The sequence below is a fragment of the Phyllostomus discolor genome, chromosome 13 (genome assembly GCF_004126475.2).
Source record: "Phyllostomus discolor isolate MPI-MPIP mPhyDis1 chromosome 13, mPhyDis1.pri.v3, whole genome shotgun sequence".
Taxonomy (NCBI): domain Eukaryota; kingdom Metazoa; phylum Chordata; class Mammalia; order Chiroptera; family Phyllostomidae; genus Phyllostomus; species Phyllostomus discolor.
Window position 1 is genome coordinate 72394078 of NC_040915.2, and position 10482 is coordinate 72404559.

General features: G+C 41.7%; 1 long non-coding RNA gene across 1 annotated transcript; it reads left to right on the forward strand.

Annotated features, from left to right (window-relative positions):
* Nucleotides 1-1944: 1944 nt before the first annotated feature.
* LOC118497913 lies at nt 1945-9944 on the forward strand. The gene is made up of 3 exons (XR_004900428.1): nt 1945-3965; nt 4001-5251; nt 6092-9944. It is a non-coding gene; the product is annotated as an uncharacterized LOC118497913 (long non-coding RNA).
* The last annotated feature ends 538 nt before the right edge of the window (nt 9945-10482 follow it).

Sequence of the window (10482 nt, forward strand, 5' to 3'; positions counted from 1 at the left end):
TGTAAAAGAAACAACTGCTTGGCTTCATCTAATGGTTTTATTTATTTATATTTTTTTATTTTATTCATTATGCTATTACACTTGTCCCCCCCCCTTTATTCCCCTCCACCCTGCACACCCTCTCCCACCCACATTCTCCTCATACTATTCATGTTCATGTGTCATAAGTTCTTTAGCTTCTACATTTCTCATACTATTCTTGCCTTCCCCCTGTCTATTTTCTACCTACCATCTATGCTACTTATTCTCTGTACCTTCCCCCCCTCTCCTGCTCCCATTGCTAACCCTCCATGTGATCTCCATTTCTGTGGTTCTGTTCCTGTTCTAGTTGTTTGCTTAGTTTCTTTTTGTTTTTGTTTTAGGTGTGGTTGTTAATAATTGTGAGTTTGCTGTCATTTTACTATACATGTTTTTTTTAATCTTCTTTTTCTTAAATAAGTCCCTTTAACATTTCATATAGTAAGGGCTTGGTGATGATGAACTCCTTTAACTTGACCCTATCTCAGAAGCACTTTATCTGCCCTTCCATTCTAAATGAAAGCTTTGCTAGATAGAGCAATCTGGAATGTAGGTCCTTGTCTTTCATGACTTGGAATACTTCTTTCCAGCCTCTTTTTGCCTGCAAGGTCTCTTTTGAGAAATCAGCTGACAGTCTGATGGGAACTCCCTTGTAGGTTACTGTCTCCTTATCTCTTGCTGCTTCTAGGATTCTCTCCTTCATTTTTACCTTGGCTAATGCAATTATGATGTGCCTTGGTGTGTTCCTTCTTGGGTCCAACTTCTTTGGCACTCTCTGAGCTTCCTAGACTTCCTGAAAGTCCACTTCCTTTGCCAGAATGGGGAAGTTATTCTTTGTTATTTGTTCAGATAACTTTTCCACTTGTTGCTCTTCCTCTTCTCCTTCTGGTACCCCTATAATTCAGATGTTGGAATGTTTAAAGATGTCCTGGAGGTTCCTAAGTTTCTCCTCATGTTTTTGAATTCTTATTTCTCCATTCTTTTCTGTTTGGTTGTTTCTTTCTTCCTTCTGGTCCACTCTATTGTTTTGAGTCCCAGTTTCCTTCTCATTACTATTGGTTCCCTGTGCATTTTCATTCATTTCTCTTATCATAGCCTGCATTTGTTCATCTAATTTGTGACCAAAATCAACCAATTCTGTGAGCATCCTGATCACCAGTCCTTTGAACTGTGCATCTGATAGGTTGGCTATCTCTCAGTTGCTTAAAAGTACTGATGGAGAGGCTTTGAATTCTGTTTGAGCCATCGCCCCCCCCCCCCCCGCCCTTTGGTCTGGTCGCACCTGTTACATAAAGGGGCGGGGCCTTAGGTGTTCACCAGGGCGCGGCACCCCAGTCACTGGGTTGTGACGTCCTTTCGCCGCTTCCCCTGAGCAAACTGGGCCCCTCTGGTGCCAATTCCCATGTGGGTGGGCTTGTGCACCCCGTGGGACTTTCCAACAACCTGTCCTATGAGGCTGGGAGTCTCTCCCTGCACCTCAACCCCCACAGGTGTTTTCAGTCAATGTCCCAAGGCTCTATTTCCCAGCGCTGTGATCCTGGGTTGCGTGCAGTGCCTTGCTTTGCAATCGCCACCTTGCTGGGTCTGCCAGTTGCCACCCTTTGGCTAGGGTCTGCCAGCTGCCGCTGGCGTGCTCAGGGTCCACCTGCTGTGGTCTTGCACACCCCTGACACCTTACTCGCCTGGTCCCAACGCTCTCTGCTCTTCGCACTGCAATCTGTGCTTGGCAGCCCGACTCCGCCCCTCCTACCAGTCTGGATGAACAGGTCTATTTTAACTTCTTGGTTGTCCAACTTCCATACAGTTCAATTTTCTGTCAGTTCTGGTTGTTATTCCATTTCTAAATTGTTGTTGTCCCTATCTTGGTTATGCGAGGAGGCACAGTGTATCTACGTTTGCCTCTATCTAGGCCGGAAGTCTAATGGTTTTATTTTTAAGACATGCAACAAATTTCATTAAATTCTCCAGACATATATGTGAGATATGAAAGACTAGTCATGTATTGTAAAGATTACAAAAACTGATAGCTAGAGAGATTCAATAATGGGTATACTGTTATAGTTCATTTATTCATTCATTAAATCAGAAAACTTTAATTGAATGCTTACTCTCTGCCAAGTATCTTACCAGTCTCTGTCTTTAAACTGTAAAATTGTGTGATGAGGACTATTGTATGCAAGTGGCCTGGAAGACAGAGTCATGGGTTAAGCTTAGGGGCTAGTGGAGAGAGAGACAGCTGGGAAAGTTTGGAAATAGGTCACACTTGAGTGCAACCTTGACAAGGTGAATAGAATTTCCCAAAGAAGAGTAATTTCCCAAAGAAAAGGAAAGGTTGGGGATCAATGGGTGTTTTGAGAGGCGCACCTTGTAGAGGCAGATGTCACTCTCCAGTTCTTAATGTTGGAACTTTGTCCTGAAGGCCACTGCCACTTCTAAGGAAGGGTGTGGTTTGGAGTGGCTGAATGGAGTGATGGAGAACAGCAAAGTCTTTGGTATCAGACAGGTTTATTCTGGAGCTTCTGCTTGTTACCTCTGTAACCCTGAGCAAGTTATTGAATTCCTCTAAACCTCAGTGTCTTCATCCTAAAATAAGAATAATAATACTACCTACCTTGTAGCTGTTCATAAGAATTAAATGAATTAAAACATAAAAGTCACCTGGTGCAATGCCTGGCCCTTAGCATAAACTTAATAAATGCTATTTTCTACTGATTTGTCCATAAATAAGGACTAGGCACTATTACTATCTTCTTCTTCTTCTTCTTCTTTTTTTCAATTTGAATTCAAGAGAAGTTCAATAGCTTGACCTCACAGCTGCTATGGGGCAGAACCATCTGTTCTTTGATTTTCATCCTCTGCTGCCCCTCACTCAGCACTCTAACAGACCTGGATTTCCCTGTCAGCCAGGTGTGTCCAGGGAGAGCCCAACATACCAGCTCCAGGACTTGAAGGAGGAACAATAAGAGCTTCTGTATCCAGACCACGTAGAACAATAACATAGCTTCTAAAAGTGATGGCACTTCTGTAAATACTTGCAAGAGAATTTTACTATGTCAAGTGTTTGGGAAATTTGTGTTTCAGAATAATTAATGAAGTCAGGCCAAGACAACTTCACAGAGCTGAGTAGCTGCCAAGTTCCTTCTGCCTTCTGACTCATGTTTCCCTGCTTCCACTCCCTGGGCTCTTACTGTGCCCACACCACATGCTTCTACCATAGCTTTGGTCAAGTAAATTTGTAACTGGGTGCTTTGGAGTCTGTCTTAATCACTAGTCTACAGTCTTCCCTGTGGGGCAAAGATTTGCAATCCGAGTTCCAACACAGGGATATAAGAATGCACACTCTCTCTCACCAGAACAGTAAAATGGCCTCACTTTCTCTATGTTCTTCATCCTTTAAGGAGTTGTAATAGGAATTCACTCAACTTCTGGGTGAATGAGAACCCTGTACTGGAGAATAAGGAAGAGAAACTTAAATACAGGCTTTCTGTGGATAAGGAAGTTTTGTACAATATTTCTTAGGGAATGTAGGGAAATGTTTATTCATTTTTAAATCTGCAGAAATGAGCAAAATACCTGGAAAGTAGTTTTAAAGATAATCTATAGTGAGCATGAGACATCATTAGAAAGAAGGTAGCACATTCACAAATGGTTAAGATGCAAAACAGATTAAGAGTAAGATATAGAGAATCAATCAGATGAAAGGTAGGTTATATCTTTAACAGTAAAAGGCACATGATGCAGCAGCATTAAAAACCTTTCTGAAGCAAAGATAGGATTTCAACAGAAAAGGACTGAGAAGTATGGCATCCTTGACAGGAGAACAACATGAGCAAAAATGTAGAAGTGGGAAAGTTTCAGACCTGAGACGGGGAAATTAATGACTTAGTTTATCTGTCCAATGGACACATTTAGGGATATGGTAGTGGATAACACTGGAAAGTAGTTAAGTAAATAGTTAATAGTTGAGTAAATAAGTAAATAGTTGAGTAAATAGCCTTTAATGACTATTAAAGGGCCTAGACTTAGTTTGATAGATAGATGGGAGCTGTTGGGGATTTTAAAGCATGTAAATAGATAATAAAAAAACAGCTTTGGAAAAATTAACCTGGCAGAATTGGAGACATGGAATGGAAAAAATAGGAGAAATGATTGCAGTAAGTGTAGTAAGAGGAAAGAGGGCTGATGTGGGGTAGTGTGAAGGGGAGACATCTGATTCTGGAGAAAATGCGAAGGTATGACATTGGATTTGGGAAGTGACTGACATAGAGCAAGGCAGAAAAGGTCACTCAGTCATGGCATATGGGAAAACTTTTATGCCATCATAAATTACAGAGAAGATAGCAGGAATGGTGACTTGGGAAGAAAAATGATGGATCATGGATCTTATTTGGTATATTTTGTGTTCCAGATATGGTAAGTCATCTGGAAATTTAAATTTAGTCTTCAGAAGAGGCAATAGTTTATAAATGAAGATTTGAGAGTCATTCTTATAGAGTGATGATTAAAATAATGGAAGTGGATGATATTTGGAAAAGAGATATAAAGAGATAAGAGATCTAAGGACACCTACATTCATGAGGGCAGGGGAAGCAGTGGAACAAGGGACAGAGATGGGGAAAGGGTCATCAAAGTGACTGGAGATGAAGATAGTACTGTGCCAGGGAGTGAAGGGAAGGGTGAGTCTTGTGACAGCACCAGGGCTGAGTTGATCAGGATAGCAATTAGCTGGGAGACTTGGTAATCAGAAAATCACCAATGACCTTGAGAGGAGTTTCAATGGAGGGAAGGGGGGCATTACATCATGGAAAAATGTTAAGCAAGAAGAGTAGGTACAAAACTAGTGTATGTGATTGGTTTCATTAGACTTTCAAATCATTTGATAGCAGGAATAAAAGAGGGATAGGAAAGTGATGAGAAGAGACTTTATGGACAGATGATAAGTAAGGGTTTGTAGAGAAGGTCATATAAGCAAAAACTTGAACATCAACTCAGAGAAAGACTTAAGTTGCAGGAGAAGGATGATAACTGATGGAGGGACCCAGTACCAAAGAGGAAGGGGGAACTTGGACTAAGAACAGTGGTTGGTGGTTCAACCTCAGATTTAGGAAATGGGAAAGAGAAGAAAGAGGAAGGATACACAGAGGTGTTGAGGCAAGAAGAAAGGAATTTGAAGTTGCTCAAATGAGAGAGATTATATGTTGGTAAAATAAGCAATGAAGTCATGTGCTATGATGTTGGGAACCGCCCTGCCTGGTATCAGAAGCTGTAACCCCCACCTAGGCTAAGGCTAAGGGAACACCCTTGGAACCGTAAGCCAGCAAGGAGATAAAAGCTTCTCTCCCTGGCAGGAGCACTGCTTCTGCTGCTTCATTCATAACTGAACCCCAAAGTCTGGTCGGTTAGCCAAAGATGGGTAAGATTCCCCAAGGGGGGAATGACCTAAGACAGGCACGATCACTTGGGAGGCCCCCCAAAAGAAGGACTTTGGGGGCTGCAGCAAAAGGGGGTGATGGACCCTCGCTCCTCGGCTTTGACATAGCCTGAGTTCTCATTGTCTGGGAGAAAATCTCCTTATCTCTTGGTTGCCTGAGTTCCCATGCTCCACCTAAGCCTGAAACAATGACAGGGTGGTGCAGCTCTGTGCTGAAAAGGGCAGATTCCCCGGGTGATCAGGCCTAAGAAAGAATATGTAAATTACTGTGAAGCCTGATTTGTTTAGAATGCTCTCAGTTGAATGAGAAGGGTCCAAGGAGGAAGTTAGTTTGTTGCTCAAAGTATTTCAGCTCTTTGACCCAGACTCAAAATAGACCGGCAGAGTTCCTTGTTATCTATTGTTCCTTACTTCCCCTTAATTAGTACTGTACTTTACCTGAATTATTATGCAAAAACGAGCCCAATAAAAGCAGGTTTGGACAGTAAATCAGCACGTTCCCCACTAGAGGGGGTGGCCATTCCATCCCTACTTCTCCACAGAAACTAGTCTGTGTCTGTGAATGTTTTTTCTCACATATCGTCAAGCCATCTGCAGCATTCCATGATCACTGCTGGCCGGTGACCCATGCATCACTATGAGTGGGAAGCTTGGCAGAACTGGGACCTTGAGGAGAATGAGAGACTGAAAAATTTCTAGAAAATGGCATGATTAATTAATGAAAGTTGAATAAAAGCAGATGTGAGTATCAGTAGACCGAACAAAGAATGGATATGTGGTGAATCCAGTCCAGATTGATTCAAGGTTTTCTCTAGGAACATTTGGCAAACCATTCTCAAAGGCTGCAGCATGGCAAGGTGGATCAGGAGGAGCTTGGGGTGTTGAGATATCCTGGAGTGGCAGTTAAGTTCATTTGTGAAATGGTTAATTATATGCCAAGTCTAACAGATATCACAGAAAAGACATCTGGTGGTAACAATAAGTGTAAGACACAATTGTAGGGGTTGCAAGTATTTGAGAGAGAAGGAAGGGCAGGGATAACTGTCAGAGAGGAATTTGGGGGATTGGGTGTCTTCAGTGTGGAATCTCTGTAAGCACATCTGTGTTTGGGGGGCCTGCTAAGTGACTGAGTACATTGCAAGTAGAAGATAGCTTGGAGTTCAGGAGATCAGAAACCAGTAATTTTTCAATTTACATGTTTCTGTACAAATTTGAATTATTTTTGCAACAAGCAAATATTACTGCCAGAATTTTTTTAAACAATGAAATCAAAACAAATAAAGTTATAACACTCAAAGGAACAAACAGAGAGAGAAATTTCAGGTTCGCATCCAGGTTAATAAATCAATTCTTTTCTGAACTCACTAAATATTCAGCTGGACTGGATGGAAAGTTGGTTTATGTTTGCAGGTCTCTGGAATTTAAAAGAAATGAAAAGAACACGTGAGGTTAGCCTATGAGAAGCATTTTTAGCAAGAATCATGGACAGTTCCACAGGTGATGGTGGGGATGAGAAGAGACATCAACCATTCTTCAGAAGGGGAAGTCAGTCACTGAGAAAAAAGGGCAAAGTACAGGGAAGTTGGTAGAGAACTTTGAGGAGGATGCAACAGAGCAACATATTGCCTTTTATGAGCTCCATAAAGGAAGAGGCAGTTGAGCCATGTGGACAAAGCAATGGTCTGAACATGGCGATGGGGAGCAGGGGTGATGAATTCCTCGCTTCCAGGAGAGCACAAGTAAGTGGAGCATACAGCCTCCTTGGAAAGGATTAGAAGAGGTTTAGTATTGTTGAGGCTGAGGAACGAGTATGAAAAGACTCCGTTAATAAAATGAAAGACTGAAAAGTCAAAATTGGGGAAAGTTTGTTCATAAAAAGAGAAAGCAGAGTTGTAGCACATCCTAGTCCCTCTGTTTCTGGCATTTATGATGCATAGACGTAACCCAGATCAATAAGCCACTGGACATTGCTGTCAGTCCCCAAAGACCTTGAAGGCCTTGAGAGTGGAATCAAATCTCAGGAGGGAGAGGAGATGCCTCTTGTTTTTATGCAGGAGGGAAGGGATGCACCCTCGGCCCTGTTTTCCTGTGTAGCTGAAGTGGAAATGAGGAGGAAGTAAAGGGTTTATTCTTTAAATCTCCTTGCAAATGACCCACTGCCTTGGCTTTCACCTTCAGGTCAGAGTGAAAAGAGAGAAGGGAATCAGCACTTTTCTGAGACTGACCAAGTAGGGGATGATGTTTTGAATTTTTAGTAAATTAACACAAAGACCTTAGATTTCTTTAAATTCTACTTTGAATAAACAGGAAGTTGCTAAAAAAAAAAAAAAACCTCATGCCATACAGAAAACAAAGAAAATGGCTTAATAAAAGAGAGAACTAAATTTAGAGCCTAATTCATACTCAGCTTAAATTCAGCAGAAATTCTAGTGCCAGGTGCATTGCAAGTATCACATTAAGTGTTTGCTATTATATCTGTAACTGAAGTTCATTGAGCTTATAACTGTGGAACATTATATATATAATTGCATTTAATCCTCACAGCCACCCTAATAGCTGTGCATCATTATTATGCTCATTTTATTACTTCTGAGGAAACAAGTGTGGAGTGGCAAGGAAAAGTCTGTTGTCACATAGCTAATTGGTGGAGAATCTGGATTCACACTCAAGTGTGTCTGACTCCAGGAGCAGAGTGCTTATTACGCTATCCTACACCACCTGTCTTTGTACGAACAAACTTCATCTGTCAGAGGAAGAAGTAAATGTGAGTTGAGATTAAATGGTAGTAACAGAAATTGTGGTTTGAGCTAAGGAAGAACTTCCTGAGTGCTTAAAGGATAGCGAAAATCAAAGATAGCCACGTCTTCTTGGAGGGGTTCAGGCCTCCCCCTTTCCCTGGTACCCTCCTGCTACCCCTCCATTCCTTCTATGAATGTCTTAGCCCTGCAAACGGTAAGCCAGAAGTGCGTGAGAATTAACACCATAAGGAGCACAGAAATACGGCTGATCAAGAGCTCAGCCCCCTGGCCTCTTGGGTGTGTGTCCAATGGACCCTGTGTGCTGAAGTTCCCCAGGGAAGTGGAGCTCCAGGTGCCCCAGGGGTGACCTGTTTCATAACATAGCCCTTATCGCCCTCATTTCCTTCCCTCGCCCATCCCCCTCCCTATCTCCAAGATGACCTGCAAGTCTCAAAGTCTCATCTTCCTGAAGTCTCAGCTCCCCTGAAGTCTCAGCTTCTCTGTGGCTGGGCTCTGGCCTGCCTCTCTGACCTCATGTCAGGCCACAATCGTGTCACTCAGTGCACTCTGGTGACACCAGCTTTTCAAGTTTTCTCCCCAGTTCAGGTATTCACACCTGCTGTTCTCACTCTGTGGAATATTATTTTTTTTTATCCTACATGAGCAGCTTTTTCTAATCCTTCATGTCTCTGTTTAAATGTCACTGAAAAAATGTGTTCCCCTTGCAGGCTGAGCTCAGTCTTCTGCATTGCAATCTAGTCTTGCCATCTGCACACTTGTCACTGTTGGTTACTGAAGCCTCCCTGCATGTCTACTGGTAAGAAGTCTGTCCGTACCTGACTGAAGGCTCCTTGTACTTCTGTCTAGAGGTCAGCTCAGTTTCCAAAGTTTGCACTTAATACTACATGTTTGTCAAAGAGAAGAAAAATAATTTGAGAACAATGAGGTGGGCTCTGAGGGGTACCAGGTAAAGTGTAATTGGAAAATGAGAGAGGTTGGGAAGGGCTTTATGTGGAACAGCACTCACGTGTGAGGAATAAGTAAGATTTACAGATGAAAAAGAGTATTTGTCCAGTACCTGCTATGGGCCTGGCATGGTGCTGTTTTAACAATGTGCATTATATAATGTAAGTTTTACAAACTTGCAAAACTATTCTAATTTTAAAAACCAAAACTCTAAGCATTAAGTAGCTTGCCCATAGCCACAAAGCTAGCAAGTGATGGAGCCATTCTTTGAACCCAGGTCTTTTTCTTTTCTTTAACCAAAGTACATTCTATTTTCAGTTCTACCTCAAAATTCCTATGTTGATCAAACAAGCGACCAGGTGCTGAGGGATGGATGAAGTGGAGTACTCCACAGTCGCTCCTGGGGAGAAGCAAGCATCAGACCTGGTAACTGGAGTCAGGGGCATAGTTTGTGTTGAATTCCAAGTGATGAACTGGAAGACCTCTGGGAACAGAAAGCTGTGTGAAAGCTGAGACCAAGTTTGCACCCCTGCAAACATGGCTATACACCATGCTTTGCTCACTTCTTAACATTGTTTTGAGACTCAAATACAAAATCATAATTTGAAAGTACCTTATAAATTTCAAAGTTCCTTATAGATTCAGGTTGTTACACTGGTGTTCTGTCTTTCCAGATAGCACCTAAAATCACCCAGTATGCTCGGATAATTAGGAAATAGCAGTGAAAGAGTTTCTGGGCGCATGTAAAATGGTAAGTGAGGAATGAAAGGACAATGACAAATAATTTAGTTCATCTACCAGTTTCCATAATTCTATGAAGTTTTACTAAAGTCAACTAGAAAGGAAGTACCTGGATAGCACTTTATTATGTGAAGCCCTGGCCGGTGTGGCTCAGTTGGTTGGAGCATTGGCTCATAACTGACAGGTTGCAGGTTTGATTCCTGGTCAAGTCACATACCTAGGCTGCAGGTTCAATCCCCAGCCTGGGTGATATAGGAAGGTAACCAATTGTTGTTTCTCTCTTGCATTAATATTTTTCTCTCCTCCCTTCCTCTCTCTCTAAAAGCAATAAAAAATGTCTTTGGGTAAGGAAATAAATAAAGTGAAGACAACTTCTTAATACTAAATGTTCTTTAAAATCAAAAGAACCAAGGAATTTTATAAACAACAGAGTCAGAATGGCAATGTTTAGTGAATATATCTCTTGAGAATAGATCCTTTGGAGGATTAGCTAAGTTGTAACTTTCCATTTACCTTGCTTTTTGATTAATAAGTACTTAAAATATGGAGTAGGGAAACACCTAACTTAATCGTCTGTCAAAATAAAAG